The 17,382-nt window shown below is 49.8% G+C and overlaps 1 protein-coding gene across 1 annotated transcript in view; it reads right to left on the reverse strand.

Annotated features, from left to right (window-relative positions):
• The window catches only part of LDLRAD3 (low density lipoprotein receptor class A domain containing 3), a 233,095-nt gene that overhangs the window by 28,540 nt on the left and 187,173 nt on the right, over positions 1-17,382 (reverse strand). The window lies entirely within an intron of this gene.

Here is a 17,382-nt window from a genome sequence, read left to right on the forward strand (position 1 = left end):
TAGTAATCGTTAACGATAATTAATAATGATAATAATGCGATCAACGACAGTAGCAGCAAAGGTGGCCGTACCGTTCGACTACCTACTACAGGCCAGGCCCTATTCCGAGCACTTCAGAATGACGGAAGTATGGTTGGTAGCCCCATTTCACCAAAGGGGAAACCATAACACTGCAAGGCTGTATGCCCGGCACAACCTCACACAGGATGACGGGCCGCGGCCAGGATCTGCACCCAGGCCATCGGCTAATGCGTCCGTGCTCCTAACTGCACTGTACTGACCTTCTATCCAGCACTTCACTCAGCACACGGGGCTCCCCGACAAAGAGTTGTCACTGAAAGATCCATCCCACATTGCTTTTTAGGATTCTCAAAACGTTCTCTCTTTTCCTGGATGAACGGAAGTGTAAAAAAAAAAAAAAATCACTCCCCTGGGAATGAGCCATCAGTATGAAAGAGGTAGTTACGAAAAACCTGAGTTTTCTGGAAAGAAATTTTCCTTTTCAGACATCTGTGCGTGGCTCTGAAGAATGATGTTCCACGTGAGGTTCATTCATTAAAACGAGTCCCAGTGTTTTAACTTCCCCGCGTCCAGGAGGGACCAGGGGCAGGCGGACGGCTGCTCAATGCATCTCTCCTTCCACCTTCCATAGCTGGGACTCTCGGCTCAAGTTCCCATAACTTGACAGAGTCAAAGGTTCTGGTTCCTAGTAAGTGGCTAATCAAAGGGAAAGACATGAGGGGGGCACCTGATGGGATGAGCACTGGGTGTTATTCTATATGTTGGCAAATTGAACACCAATAAAAAATAAATTTATAAAAAAAAACACACAAAACAAAACAAAAAAAAAAAAACAAAGGGAAAGACAATCCTTCCTTTTAAACCTTCCCAGGCTCACAGTAAGAGAACCCGACCCCAGAGATCGGGCCGCGCACTACCGCCAAGGTTAAGACATGCTCAATGCCTGGTGCGCTGCGTGAGGGATTTGGGTAAAACCATGGAGGCGTGGGGACTTATCGATTCCTTCCAGGAAAAAAAAAAAAAAAAAAAAAAAACACAGGCAAAAGTGGTTACATCTGCATGGTCTTAGCAGAGCACGACTGTGGCGCTCAAGGGCCCCATGCGCATCGTTAGCTAAAAATATTCACCGGATTAGAACCGCGTGTACTGGCGGACAGGCCTGATTTAAGGTTTTCACATGATGCGAGTTCCCCGGAGTAAAGCCCGACACGCTGGCATCGCTCCAGGTTAACGCAGGAGGTAAAACTGGAAGATTCCAGGCTGCTCCATTCATTTCGAAGCAAGAAAGCAAGCGCCTCCTTTACAGCTTACTGTGTCGGGATTAGCGTGTGTAATGCCAGGGCCACGCTGCATACCGATGAGACGGGGCCTCGCGTCCTCCCTGGGCCACACTGCTGCGGAGCCCGAGGGCATCGCCCCACGCTGGCGACTTGTCCTACACACGGGATGCAAGGGGACGCCCCGCTCCCTTCGCTTCCCATCATTTTCAAATCAAGAGGAAATAAAGTATATACTTTTTTCCAACTCCCTCGTGCCTCACCGTAAGATACGGACACATTTGCTGCCATTTCCCCCATTCTCCGGCTCACGCCAACAATATTAAACAACTCAGTGGAGCCAGATGTATCCGATTCCTGCCAGACCTTAGAGACAGATCCAGCTACCAGGCAGCTATGAAACAGGGCGGCAAACTGTCAGGATTTGATGAGGCCAGCGTTTTGGATGGGGCATATACTTTTCTTTTTCTAGGAGTAGGCGGGGCAGGGGCGGGAGGATGGATATTTTGTCAAAAGGCTGGGGTGGACTAGGATTGTGGCGTGCGTACGTCCTCGATTCAGGCGATGTCTGGCTGTAGCAGTGGCAGGGGGTGACTTCCCTTTCTTTACTCGATGATTCTGAACTCAGGTAGGTACAGACCCATTTTATGCATAAGCAGGGAATGAGCAGGGGTGCTTCCCTGGCTCTGCTGTCCTTCCTGCCAAACCTACCATGTCTTTTTTTTTTTTTTTTTAAGATTTTATTTGTTCATTCATGAGAGATACACAGAGAGAGAGGCAGAGACACAGGCAGAGGGAGAAGCAGGCTCCATGCAGGGAGCCCTATGTGGGACTCGATCCCGGGTCTCCAGGATCAGGCCCTGGGCTGAAGGCGGTACTAAACTGCTGTGCCACCAGGGCTGCCCTTTTTCTCTCTTTTTAGAAGATTGTATTTATATATTCATGAGGCACAGGCAGAGGGAGAAGCAGGCTCCTCGCGGGGAGCCCGATGTGGGATTCGATCCCTGGACCCGGGATCACGCCCCGAGCCCAAGGCAGACGGCCAACCGCTGAGCCACCCGGGCGCCCCAACACATGTCCTTCGCCTGGTCACGTATCTGAGGTGTCTGCACCCTGGAGGGACTTAGCATGTGTTTTTCCTTAGGAAGAGTGACTGATACCGGCTCTAAAAACGCACGTTTTCTCCCTTTTTAAAAGTGTTCCATTCATATTCGGCGGTTCTTCCCATGCTCTGAACCTTAGCAGTGAAAAGCCACTTGAATGTTCAAAAGGGATTAGATGGTGGGACTTGAAGGCATCAGAGGGGATGTGCTGGAGCCAGCACAGTGTTGGAGACGGGGCGAGGCAGGTGTGAGCGCCGCAGTGGTCTTTACCAGGAGCTGCGGGTCCACGAGAAACAAGCTCTTGGGGACTACCGTGTAAGGCAAACAACCATCTGCCATACGGTCCTTACAGGAAAATGCAAGACCTTCCTTACTGGTGCAACATCCTGCCATTCCCACCATCATTCATTTTCATCCTAAGTATTATTACAACGGGGGTGAGGAGGGGGAAGGTGGTGACGATGACAAAAGGTGTGGCTGGTGCTTATCAAGGCTTTCCCCTGTACCAACAGCTTAATCAAGGCCTTCTCTATGGGTTCTCCACCTACCTCCTCCTAATGATAACCCTATCGCACATACCTACGGCCGGTTATCATTCCCACTTTAAAGATGGTAAAACTGAGGTGCAGAGAGTTCTGAGAACCTGCCCAAGGTCGCCAGGAAGCGATGCAAGCCCAGGAGGGTTGGCTGTGCCCAGATTCCATTCTCAGGCCCAACTGTCAGGTCGGAGTAGGCAGGGACACACCTGTTATTACTACGCTGTCTCGGACGCAACAGTGCCGGGTACGTGGCAGGTCTCGACACATAGGGTATTTGTTGAGCTAATGACCAAGTGAACGGGGTGAATCGAGAATCAGCGAACTTCAGAGCGCTGTGGTCCCTGAATACTAGTCAGAATTTCAGACGCGATACAACTTTCTTCTGCGTGTCTTCACTGCTTGGAGGATGGGGCTGAACCCGTAGACAACTAGATTTGTTCCCAGTTTCTGGCAAAGGCTGTGCATCAGGGAGGGAACCGTGAGCGCCCGCAGAACAGGGCTGTGTCTCACCACCTCAGCTCCAAGCCGCGACAGGAGGCTTCCCAACAGGCGTCTCCACGTGCGAAGCAGGGGGCAGGCTTCTGGAGGATACAGTAGTGGTTAGGCGGTTGACCAACGTTCCTGAATTCCTCGCCCTCCAGATACGCGGTACGATTAGCCCCCCACCCCCAACACCACCCCTCCCCTTGAACATTAGACTTGCCCAAGGGACTTGCTGTGGCCAGTGAAACGTGAGAGGTCTAGCTCCCTGGGGAAGCACAACGAGGAGGGCTGGCCCTACGGATCCACATGGGTGTGCAGGGTGAGCGAGAAACCCACATCTCTTGTTTTACTTTATTATTAGCATTATCTTTAAAATGATTTTACTTATTTATCCATGAGAGATACAGAGAGGGAGGGAGGGAGAGACACAGGCAGAGGGAGAAGCAGGCTCCATGCAGGGAGCCCAATGTGGGACTCGATCCCTGGTCTCCAGGATCATGCCCCAGGCCGAAGGCAGGCGCTCAACCGCTGAGCCCCGCAGAGATCCCCACATCTTGTTTTAAATGCTGGGGCTCGGGCCTACATGTTACCACCACATGGGGTGGCACATACTGACTGACCCAGGGGGGTGACTTACAGGAACACAACACGCAGGCCCCGCACCCAAGGAGCTGGGGCGAAAGCCACAGAACACGCACCTATGAGGCAATGGAGGGAAGGGAATTCACGTGCGAGCAAGTGATCCGAAGGGGCTTCTGCAGCTGCTTCCTCAGGATCTCAGGGAGAGCTCACCTCTCACGGTCCTCATCCGGAAGCCGAATAAGGTCACTCTTCCCCGCTGACATATTTTCACGTTACAAGTGAGGCCACTAAGGGGGGAAATGACGTTCCCAGGGTCTCTCTGGCAAGTAGCACCACTAAGGCGTGAACCTCGCTGTCCTGAGACTCCAAAGCCTCACGCGCTTTCCCAGCGCAGCCAGCGGGAGGCAAGTCTGTCCCGAACGGCACGAGGCCAGGGGTGGCCCCGGCCGGGAGTGCTGCCGAGCCACGGCAACAAGCGGTGGCCAGAGAAGGTTTCTGATGGGGGTTCTGAAGGTTTCTGAAGGTTTCCAACCAACTCCTAAAACACGTGATGCTCATAAGAGGGCAGCTGGGGGCGGCGGGGGGGGCGGGCACGGGACGGTGTAGAGCCCACAGAGGTGGCCGACACGAGGGCGCACAAGGAGCTGAAGCTTTACGTGACAGGCTGGGGGGTCTGGTTGTCATAACCGGTGGTAAAGGGGTAAAACCAACGTTCCTGAAAAGTCGGGGCAACTGTAGGGAGGACGCGCAGCAGCAGGGACGGGGCCGGAGGAGCTGTTCTGGTGGCCAGGCAGGGGGAAGGCGGGCCTGCGTGAGGACAGACGCCGAGGACACGGGAAGGGAGGGAGAACGGGCCCGGCGGCTGCCAGGCATCAGGCTAAGCGACCTGTACACGGCAGCTCACAGAGGGGTTCCCGCCCTCTCGGGAGACGCAGCATTTCCCCACTTCATAAACCAGGAAGCTGAGGCTCGGAGCCATTCGGTGACCTCCCCCGTGTGACACAGGTGACACGATCCTGGGGTAGTAGCTCGTGTGGGGCAGGTACCGTCCCAAGGACACGTCTCATGCGCTGTTTCGGTCTACACCGTAGGTACTACGGTTATCCCCGTTCTCCAGAAGGAAAACAGAGGTTCAGGGAAGTGAAGCAACTTACTGTGACCCACACCCAGCTGAGCGGCAGCAAGTGTCTACCTGCGAAGCCACTTCGGGCGGGTTCCTGAGTCCCTGCTGGGAACAGGGTGCTCGGGACAGAGGTGGGCCTCTGAGGCTACCTGCCCAGGAGCACCCACGCCATCCCGTCTCAGAAGGGAGCCTCTGCCCCCCTCCCCCGAGAGGGGCTCAGGGCTGAATCACATAACAACACATCTAAGGAACGTGCCACCATCAACGTACCCAACGCAGGCCCGCCGAGGAGGGTGGAGGAGAGGCAGGAAGCCTCATCCGACTGCGCAGACAGATGCCATGTGGTTTCGCCCTGGAGACCAGGGCAGGATCATAAGTTACCGCGCGAAGGGGCCCCGCGCTGCTGTGTGTGACCCAAACCCACTCAGAGGGCACCTCGGCCACCTCTTCTGGTTTGTGGTAGACCGACGTGCTCAGAATTGGATTTTTCAATAAACCACTCATCCTGCAGTTATCCTGCACAGGGCAAGTCAGGTCGCGGGCTCCCAGCACCAAGGCGGCCTGCGCTGGGAGGCGAGGGGGCTGCAGCGCCGCTCGAGTCCGGGCCGTGTGCTCGGCGGGGCCGGGGGCCCTCGGAGGAGCTCCACCTGGGCCGGCGATAACCGAAATCGCATTCTTTGACCCTCCGGTCCTAGAAGCTATCACTGCCCCCCATTTTCGGACGGGTCTCCTGTTCTCCTCCCCATCTCTGCCTGACTGCTGGAGGCCTGCCTCTCGATTCTTCGGGGCTGGGCACCAGCTGCTGACCCCGCACTCACCGGGCTTATCGTCACACGCGCGCCCACTTTCCTCCAAGTGGGACCGTCACTTCCCAGCATCAGCGTGCCCGTGATCGCGACCGTAAAAACGTTACTCGCTGGCACGCCGGCGCCGTCCGTTACGGCTTGAACACTTTCCTGCGCGGCCACGGTTTCTGTGTTCCCTAGAATTCACACAGGCTTCCCCCCCGCCCCACAGGGTGCTACGGAGCTCTCACGAATCCAAAGACGATGACATCCCCAGCTTTTGCAATCTCCTCTACCTTCGAATCCATTCTATCCCTAACTTTTCTTTTTTTAACGATTGTATTTATGTGAGAGAGGGAGAGAGAGCGTGCACATGCACACGAGAAGGGGGAGGGGCAGAGAGAGGCAGATCGTGTCCCCCTCCACCCCCCGCTGAGCGGGGAGCCAAATGTGGGACTTGATCCCAGGACCCTGACATCATGACCTGAGCCAAAGGCAGATCCTTAACCAACTGAGCCACCCAGGCGCCCCCATCAGTGTCTTTTCATAGAAACGACCCCACAAGCGTGGCCCACGCCAGGTGCATGGGGGCTCCTGGATGCTACCCAGCCACCCGAGCGATGCCCTTCACGGCATCCTGGAGGGCCTCGTCCACACGCCCCCAGATCGGATCCCCATCTCCCCGAGCTCCTCTATCCTGCGTCTTCCTTTCTCTTGCAGTCCTCCCTTCGTTTTGGTGGAGTGTGCTCCTTAGTAGCGCTCTGGAAGGGCTGTCTACAAGTCTCTCCCTCCTCACTTCTGAGGATGTCCTCGTGGTGCAGAATCTGCAATTATTCACTTCAGAACCGCTGACTCACATCCAGTGTTACTAAGAAGTCCGATGCCGTGTTGCTTCTTGAACCTTTGTATTTAAACCTATTTTTAGTCACGTATTTCTTTACTTTTGAATATCCTCTCCAGAAGTTTGTAGGATCTTCATTTGGCCCGATGTTCTGGAATCTCCTCCTGGGGGCGCTGGGTGGGGGACCTGGTGTGGTTTACCCTCATTCACAGATCTGAAGGGTATTAGCTGGGCCCCTTCCCATCTGGAAACTCTGTCTCTGGTTCAGGGGGGATTTCCTTCAAGGTTTTCTTCTCTTCTCTCTGGAAGTCCTATCATTCAAGTGGCAAATCTAACCATGTCCTTGATTTTTTTTCTGATCTTTTCAGTCTTGTTCTGTATTTCTTTGTGTTTTTGTACTTCCTGGGATAGATCCTTAAATGTGTCAAAACTTTTTCATTTTTTAAATTTCTGGGTTCTGGGCCAGCCCGGGTGGCTCAGCGGTTTAGTGCCACCTTCGGCCCAGGGTGTGATCCTGGAGACCCGGGATCGAGTCCCACATCGGGCTCCTTGCATGGAGCCTGCTTCTCCCTCTGCCTGCTCTGCCCCCCCCCCCCTTTCTCATGAATAAATAAAAATTTAAAAATCTTAAAAAAAATAAATAAATTTCTGGGTTCTTTCCTGTTGGCTCCTTTAAGAAGGGAGAGGGGGCATCCTGTTTTATTTTTATTATTATTATTTTTAAGTTCTCTTCATATAGCCTGTTTCCCTATAAGGTCCTTGTCCCTTCTCTTGCCTTCTCCTCTCTCTACCTCCCTGTGTGTCTTTCATATTCGAGGCTTTCCCCAGGTGGTGGGTGGTTCTCAGCTGCCCACTCACTTCTACGCATGGCTAAAAAGCTCCTGGCTGAGGTCTGCTGACTGCAGGCTTCACCATATGAGGATTCCATTGGGGATTTCCAATCCTTTAAACCGGTGAGATTTCCCCCAGAAAAGACTCTTCTGAACTCCTGACTGGAAGGAACTGGCTAACTATTCTGGGAAATGGCCTGAGGAAAAAGATGAGGGCTTCCAACAGTCACTATGGCAACTGACACGAAATCCACTTTCAGGAAGGAACCCCCATCCTCAACCAGGTAATCCAGAGACCCTTGTGCTTTGCCTTCCCCAGAGAATAAACTCTGGGTGGGAGGGGGCAGTCACCCCAGCCGAGGCCCCCAGGGGGGAGGTGGTCTGCAAGCTGACAGCCTCCCGATGAAATTCCAACAGATGCTCCTGTGGTTAGCCCCACTGTCAGCCCGCTGCCAGGGCTGGCCTTCTGGAAGTGGGTTTGGGGGCTTCTCCTGTGTGCCAGAGAGGACTGCATCTTCTGAGCCCACTAAGTCTGTTTCTGCTCATGCATCCGTGCTCCACCTTCCACATCTTTATTGCTGTTGCTGTTTTGTCTTCTCCTCTGCTCTGTCCTTGTGAGTTCACCCTTTAAAATACCACTTGAGCGGACTGTCAGAAGGAAGCAGAGGTAAATGTGTGTGCCTGGGCTGCCAATTTAAACCAGAAGTCTTTTCTTTTAAATATTTTATTTAAATTCAATTTGCCAACATACATAAACCAGAAGTCCTGAAGGCAGGTCGTCCTAGCATGTCCTCCCCTGAACCCCAACTATCTAAGGCACGTGGGTTTTCAGGGAAGTGCTCCCGGGTGTCCGTGTGGTGGAGACCAATCTCTTCCTGGCGTGGTGCTCTCTTCAGTGTGGAGAGGACACTGGGCCAGGAGTGGGTAAGGAGGGGTGTATCCTAGCTCTGATTCTACTCCTGGTTATCCTCGGTCTCACCTATGGGCTCAGGATAACAACCCCCAACCCTGCGCACTTTCAGGGTTCTAAGTAGGATCAGATGGGATAACGCGTGTGAAAGCACTTCAAAAAGCATGAAGTACTATCCAAACAGAAGGCTTTGCTATTACTTAAAGACTCAATTTCATCTCCCGAAATTCAATCTAACATTATCTCGGCCTGTCTTCTGGGGAGAGAGGCTGGTCTCTCATCTTACAAATCACCCTTGAGACGTTCAAAAGAATGTCCGCTAGTCACACAGACACACAGGATAGTGTCTCTCCACTAACACGGTCACATCAATTGCCCAAGTCGGCCAGGCTCCACATTACCCAAAACAATCAATCCAGAATCCAAGATCATGTTCACCCAAAAGGGATGAGTGGGTCATCCATTCCACAGTGGGTCTGTCTCTCAGCTGGGGGTCCATTCCACAGCGGGCCTCTCAGCTGAGCTATATAACTATCTTGAGTTAGGTCGGAAAACAGAAAACAGAGTGGCTAAATACATCCAAACAATAGACATCTTAAGCCCATGCAAAAAAGAGTGAGGAGGTACCTGTATATGCGGGGACGCAAAAAGCCACCCCTGTCTAGTAGGCGATAAAAACACGAAGCAGAACCATGTGAACGATTCTCTCTTTAGAGTGAAACAACAAAACCTTATATATGGATATGCACTCATCTACGTACCTACATATTTGTGTTTTATAGATACACACACACCTAGAAAGGTCCTGGCTGGGTTCTCACAAAACCGCTGACGATAGTCACTTCTGGGAAATGGGACTGGAGCTGGGGAAAGACATTCACTTTCTACTTTATACACTTCTGGGCAGTTGAGAATTTTTTTCATAACATGGATATACTATTTCTGATCACAAAAGATATTAAATATAAATTAGAGTAACAGAAAAAATCTGGGAAGAAAAGAAAAGACAGTAAGAAGTCAGATGAAGACAGTGGAAAAGCCGTTAAGAAAGGCGCCAGGGTTGGCAGGAGTCAGGGGCTGGTCACACACCTCTGCTAGGAACATACAAGTGTACCTCCCTCCCCACAGCTGGTGACCTCAAAAGGACCCTCCTCAGGCCATGACAACAACCTGTGCACCTATGCAAGCTCCACTACCAAACTCAAGGGAGGAAAAACCCATTTAAAAAAATCCCTGTAATTTCTGTACAGTAAAATCTTGAGTTTATACTTCAATGACTTCAAAAAAATGCACATACCCAGGCAACCCATGGGGAATTTGTTTTTATCATAACCTAGCTGTATGTGGCCGGATGGCTCGGTGGGGGACCGAGCTCACTAGCCAGGATCAAATGTGGGGATGGGTTGGCTGTTTCAACCCCAGGAGCCCATGACGGGTCGGGGGCTGTTGCTCTGTGTGTGACTCACACCCATCTAATTCCCAGCAGCACCCGCCCAGTGGTGCTCTCTAGCCTTCCGTCTGCATTTCTGGATGACTCCCTGATTCTAGATCCTCCTAATATGGGTAGCTCCTGGCTCTGACCATGATAACCCTCGACCACACATGGAATCAGTATGGCAAGGATGCACTGGGTGGAAAAGATCCTTGGATGTGGACCAGCTTTCTCCAATAAGCCAGCTATCACTGTCCACGTCCTTTTTCAAAACGGGAGCTCTTAGCTCCCATGACTCACTGGAACAGGGGACTGTTTTATAGGCGTTGACAGTATCTGTATCCAGTTGCTCTGGGCTAGCCTAATAATCATGATAGCTCACATTTACCGAGTGCTTGCTATAGCTAAGCATTCTATTCTAAGCAATTTACATGATTTATCTTTACAACAACACCATGAGATAGGTAGCATCATTATCTCCATCGTATAGATGATGAACTCGGGCAGAGATGTGAGTAACTTGCCCAAGGTCACAGAATTAGTAAGTGTCAGGACCGGAACCCCATGAGGCTGTGCTTCCTCTCACTGGGAAAGGACGGACAGAGCCAGGGTTGAAAATGTCATCTCCTGACTGCCTGGCTACAGCTTTGTTTGCCAGACTCCGTGGCCTCTGTCTAATGTATAAAACTGTCCAGTCCATCTTTCTTCTAAAAAAGAGGTAAATATGCAGTCATCTCTAGGTATTGCTGGGGCCACAGAGGGGTCTCTTAGCTCTGTCTAGACACAAAACCAACAGAGCATAATGCATAACAGTGTTTTATAACCAGAGGTTTTTATCTTCTTGTTTCTTCTCTGAGGAGTTGGCTGATAAATCAGGCTTCACAGGTGGAGAGGAATGTGTGTTTTCAAGAGTGACTTTCAGGAGCAGAGTGAAGGGCAGGCAATAATGTGGCAAAGTGAAGCATCCTTCAGAACCAGTGGCAATCTCTCCTCAAGAGGCCAATTAATCCATTTGAAGGAATAATGAAGATGAGAGAGACGGAGCCCGGGTGCAGACTATCTACCCAATTTTCAATGACAGAAGCCGGAGCACTCTTTCCCGCTTGTAATTCTCAGTCTCCATGATGAACACAAGCCACCCTGTGCCACTGCATTAATCAAACAGTGTTCCCTGGCTACAGGCACCCAGGGATCCCGGGAGGGAAGATCAGCTCCAGCTCATCTGAACAGCTGTAGCTCCTCCTCCCTGAATTCCCAGCATCTAAAGATTCCCAACCTTTACAGCATCCCCATCACCTCCTTCTACAATCTGTTTGACCTTCTTCTCGCATTTAAGTAACTGCTGCTTTCAGATCTGAGCCGCCTCATTTAAGATACCCAGAGATACCTTAAGGAGAACAAAAATGAGAGACCTGGGCAAAGACAAGTAAAGCGTCCTACTCAACAACAGGCCAGAAGTAGAGCTTCTGTTCTCCTCTCTATTAACGTGGGCTGGAGTGAACAGAGGCGTGCTTGTCTCACTCTAGCATAGAGACTTCTGGTTCTGGCAGTGTAATGGGCTTTCTAGTCAAACCAACCTTCCCAAGGTGGGGGAGAAAAACTTACGAGGCTGGAGCAAAAATACTTTTTTAAAAACATCTTAAAATCACCAAATAGGTGATAAAGAGTAAAGGGTAGGGCACCTGGTGGCTCAGGAGTTGAGCGTCTGCCTTGGGCTCAGGGCGTGATCCCGGGGTCGAGTCCCGCATCGGGCTCCCCACATGGAGCCTGCTTCTCCTTCTGCCTGTGTCTCTGCCTCTCTCTCTGTGTCTCTCATGAGTAAAGAAATAAAATCTTAAAAAAAAGGTAAAGGGTAATAAACATCTGGAAAACTGAGATAACTTTTCTCCTAAGAGCTGTGGTGGTCTGCACCAATGTGGGTCTTGGTTTTGCCAAAGCCTATAGTTAAGATCCAGGGCTTGCCCAAAGTGGGAATCTAAAGGAGACTCCTCCAAAGAGCTAAGTCTCAGGGTCAGGATGAACCAGAAGTAAACCTCCTCCCCCTTGCCAAGGGGACTGCTGGGAGGGTTATCTTTGTAACAGGTGAAACGAGGGAGACGTGGAGGAATTTATTACTATGGGTAGCCTCTTGTGGATTGGGTGCCTTGGGTTTGCCTTTCTTAGATGGCCTAGGGAACCTCATTAACTGGGAATGAAGAGATATTGTACTGGGATACTCCCAGGCCCCTAGCAGAAGCCAAACTCAATCCCTCTGAAGAAAGGCGTATTTGTCACAGGCATTAATGAATCCCCACAATTTTTCAGAGACAACGAGCAACATACAGCCCCAAATACCAAGCACTTGAGGAAACACCAATGCACCATGAGTAAAACGGTAGGATCAACTGGCCTCAGACAGAGACCCACAAAGACTTCAAATATTAAAATCATCACACGAAGTCATAAACATGGCTTGCTATTTTTAGAGAACTAAAGGGCTGAACACATCCATCTGCAGGGAATAGTGAGCCACTAAAAAAAAAAAATCAAATAAATTAGAAAAATAATTACACAGAATATCGAGAAGTCAATAATACTGTAATTGAAACTGAAACCTCAATGGATCAGTTTAACGGTAGATTAGAAACAGACACAAAGAGAATGCATGAAATGAAAGACAGCCCAGGAGGAATTATTCAGAATGCAGCCCAGAGCAGCCCCAAAAGAGGGAAAATGCCAAAAAAAAAAAAAAAAAAAAGGAGCTTAGAGACATGGAGTGAGGTGAATCTAAAGGACATTCAAACTATGATGTGCAACAGAAATCACCTTTGGAGCTTGTTAATAAGATATGGATTCTGGGGGCACCGGGGTGGCTCAGCTGGTTAAGCATCTGCCTTTGGCTCAGGTCATGATCCAGGGGTCCTGGAACTGAGCTCCATGTCTGGCTCCCTGCGTGGGGAGTCTGCTTCTCCCTCTGCCTCTCCCCCGACTTGTGCTCTCTCTCTAGATGGCTCTCTCTCTCTCAAATAAATACATAAAAATCTTAGAAAAAAAAAAAAAAGCTATGGATTCAGGGGCTCTAATCCCACCTTGAAGTTGCTTCTTCAAGACTACTTTGGGTCCTAGGAACATGCAACGTTAAAAGAAGTAGCGGGGAAAAAAAAAAGAAGTAGAGGAATAGAAACTTCTGGGTGGCAGACTTCAGAAGTTAAATTTTTCTCCTCTGTCCAAACTATACTAAGTTTTTCACCTCTCACTGACTGTACCCTTCTCACCCATAACAGTTGGGTAGAATGTGTAATATACCTTCTTGTATTGTGGTCAACGTACTAGAATTCAATTGGGGTTTAGACAGCAGAACCAAAAGCACGCTTGAAAACTCAGTATTTCTGTGCAGTGGACCCCTGAACAACGTGGGTTTGAATCACGTGGGTCCACCCATACCTGTATTTCTAAAAAATACATACAGTACTGTGAGTGTATTTTCTCTTCTGTATGACTTCCTTAGTAACAGTTTTTCTCTAGCTCCCTTCATTGCAAGAATATAGTATATGATACATAAAACATAAAAAAATGTGTTACTTGTTTATGTTACTGGCAAGGCTTCAGGTCAACAATAGGCTCTCCAGTAGTTAAGTTTTTGGGGAGTCAAAGTTATACACAGATTTTCAGCTGCACAGGTTTAGCACTCCTAACCCCTGTGTTTTCAAGGGTCATCTGTATTTCCAAAGCAAGTGACACTGAAAAACACTTTAAATTTTGCTTTGGGTATGTGCATATTTAGTACCTGTGCTTAAAATGGTGTTTGGTAAAAGTACGTGCTGCTTGCTTTTCACTCACTCCAGCCTATGAAAAGCGCCTCTCAACAGCTGGCCAACTACCACCGTGTATCTGGGGCAGCTCACATCGCGCTTCCCCGCCTGTAACGTGAGCATCCCACCATCTCCACTCCTGGCAACACGCATGAAGTGCTCAGCACAGTGCCTGGTACACTGCAAGCGCTCAAAAACTTGGAAGCCATTGTTAATAAATGATGAATCCATTTCCTGAGTTGAAACTCCAACCTTCAGACGTCTCGTTTCCTCTCCAAGCGCCTCATGCTTTTTCAAAAGCAGCACCTTCTTGGCACCACCATGTAGCCTTCTCCTCTGTGTAACTCTTAACATCCGGCTGTCTCTGTGTGTAATCATACCTAAAAGCCTACATTATTAGACCGAAACACATGGTCCCTGGTTATTCCAGGACGGCCTTCCCAAAGATGCAAAAGGTGACAGGTAAGAGGGAAAGCCTTTGTGGCTGGTCACCATGTCCTTACCTACACAACAGTGTCCTGCACTGTCACGGGTCTGCAAGAGATTCAACAGGGAAGCAGAGGGGATTGCTAGCTTTCCACTGTCCCCACTTCAGAAGGTGTGAACGAGGGGCTTGTAGAACTTCTAAAGCCAAGTGGAATAAGTCTCCCAGGAGTGCAAATGCACTAAACAAGCGGCAGATGTTGCCAAGAGCGGAACCCATTCCTTTCTACTTAAAGGAGGGCAGGATGGGGAGGAAGTAAATGTTGGGGGGCTGGTGGGGCAATAAAGGTTGAGATGATGCCAAAAACTTGAACCTGGGGGATTGAATTCTGAAGATCACTCAAAGCCATTATACTTCTTGCCTACATTTCCTGACTTCCTTCCTAAGTCTCTTTCCAAATCTTTTTTTCCCCCTTTGTGGTGTGCCTTCCACAGCTCCCAAACCTGCCAATTTGCATACCTCTTGGTGATCAGTGTTATACGGTTTCAAACCTCATGGATGCTACCTGGAAAGGACTGGATCGGAAGCAACAACTTCATGCCTAGGATGTAATTCCATCCTGGGAACATTCCCAAGTGAGTGGAATGCAAGGCCACCTCCCGTTTAAGAAGCTGATCATTTAATCCTCCTGGGTTCATCTCGGTGCAACGACTGGTTCGCAGTCATTTCCACGGTTCCTGTCTATGTTGAAGCTCCTTGCTTCTGTTGTCTGCAGGCTTAGATCAAAGCGTCAGAGCCAAATTTAGGGTGACAGGATAAGGTGTCTTCCAGCAGCTAAGACTGGTCAGCCTGACCTTTATTTCTAATGCTTTGGGTCAACTGTGAGCTCAAGATGTGTACGTGTGTAGGAGAGAGAGGACAGAGAGGGAGAGAGGGAGGCAGGCAAAACTGACTCCCGTCCCCCTTCAGGGCCCTCTTATTAACAATTTAACGACACTTCACATTTTCAAAGTGTTATCAAACCATTAATAATTGAGCAACTTCTCCAAACAATGTTGGGCTGCCTTCTCAGGAGAAGGAAAGCTGTAATTAGAAATATGGCAGTCTATCAAGAGAAGCCACATTTAATTAGTCCATTTTAATTTAATTTAGGTAGGGTCTACACAACATAGCTCGCATCCAACCCCACAGCAGGAGATGTCACAGACGTTTCAGAGGGGCTTCTTCATGAAAGCCCGGGGTGCTCGCTCCCAGGACAGCAGTCAAGAGCAGAGGCTTCTGTGTCTAAAGACCTACCATGAACCCTTGCCTTTACTGGTCTTGGGTAAACTACTCCCCTTAATTCCATTTTCTCATCTGTACAATGTGAAAAAAGGTATCTACATTTCAAAGATTTGATACAAGGATTACTGTGAGGAGATGCTATTAAGCACCTAATTGGCTCAAGGCTGGACTTGCATAACATGTAGAAACACATTATCTGGGGGAAAAAAGCAAAAAGCAAACTGAACAATAATTATCCGAGAGCAGCAGGGATAGTGAGGAAGACATACTTTTTCACCCAAATCCTGTATTCTTAAAAAGTTAATGTGCGGCCATGTATGTGGTGGAGAGTTTCCAAGCTGTTCCAGAGATCAGCCACCTGAGGCCACACTCAACCTCAAGCGGTGATACGTCGCCAGATGAGTTCCTGATCTGTCCTTCTCACAACAACCCCCCACCCTCTCCATTTCTGTTATTGGTCACTCCATCCTGCCATTTCCTCAGGGCAAACTCGTTGGTGTCCTCATCAACTCTCCTCATACTCCATCCACCTCAAGTCCATAAGCAATTCTAACGAACCCACTTCAAAACTCAGCCTGATTCTCTCAACGGCTTCTCACCATCTCTCATGTTACCGCCATTGGTCCTGGGGCTACACGCCCATGCCTGGATCTTTGCAAGAGCTTCCACCCACCTGCTTTCCTGCTCCCACCACCATCCTGTAAAGTCTATTCTCAACACAGTGGCTGGGGAGAAATCCTGGGAAAACAGCCAGGTCTTGTCATGTCACTTCCCCACTCAAGACTCTCCATGAGCTCCATCTCACCTGGAGGGGAAATCAAAGTACCTCCCACACTCGTAGTGTATTCACCATCTGGTTCCCAGACTCTTCATCCTGGCTCCTTCCACTCTGCTCCCTCACTCTGCTTCAGCCTCATGGGGCTCCCTGCAACGTCCTCCTATGTATTCATTATGTTTCTAGTCTGTCTAGAATACAAGCTCCTTGAGGACAGGGATTTCTACTCATTTTGTTGACTGCTGTGTGTCCAATGTCTTTAACAGTGTCTGGCAGGTACTCAACAATCTATGTTGAAGAGTTGGCACCCATAAAAAGTTACTCTAGGAAAAAGCAGCATGGGCACTGTGTCCGTGACAACCCAGGTCCACCCGGCCACAAGCAGCAGAAAGAAGCAAAGCAGTAGATGCATCCTAGGTGCAGAAGAATTGTGGCTTACGAGGGGAGGGACCTTCAAATAATGATGTGGGTGAGGAAAATGATACTGTACTGAGGCAGGCAAGAGTCAACAGCCCTTGGATGCAGAACTGGATGCGGCACTTTGGGGGCAAACCAAGACTCAGAGTGTCTACTCTGATCTAAGCACTGGGGTGGCTCTGTGGAGGGAGACAGTGAATGATGGGAAAGGACAAGATCTGTTTGGGGAATGATAATCATCCAGTTTTGCTGGGGCATGGGGACAGGGTATGAAGAAGTCCATTGGAGTCAAAGCTCTGAATGCCAGGGTGAGAAGCCTACTCTTCATCTAAAAGGCAAAGGGGATGGTCTTTGGAAGATGCCTGAGTGGGTGACATAACACTGGAAGGAAGATTGGGAAAGATAAATCTGACACTGAGTGGAGGCTGGACTGGTCTGAGGGAGAATGAGAGGATGGGAAGACCAGTTGACAGATGAATCATGGAGGGCAAGAAAGATGTCGGTTTCTGGAAGGAGAGGGTTCTCAACAGTGGAGAGAGAGGGGCAGTAGGAAATCCAGTGCCTGAGGTGGAAAGGAAGTTGAAGAAACTCAGATTGGGTGGCCTTAATCTCTGGAAAGTGGGAACCATGAACTTGTGCGAGATGGGGCTGGAAGACGGAGAAACAGGATGGTTTGAACTGCAGTAGCAGATGGGCCACCAACTGGTAGGAGAGGAACAAGAAGGGTCTGTGTCACCCAGGACAGGTAGGGTCTAGCTAATGCTA

The sequence above is a fragment of the Canis lupus genome, chromosome 18, assembly GCF_011100685.1.
Source record: "Canis lupus familiaris isolate Mischka breed German Shepherd chromosome 18, alternate assembly UU_Cfam_GSD_1.0, whole genome shotgun sequence".
NCBI classification, from domain to species: Eukaryota; Metazoa; Chordata; class Mammalia; order Carnivora; family Canidae; genus Canis; species Canis lupus.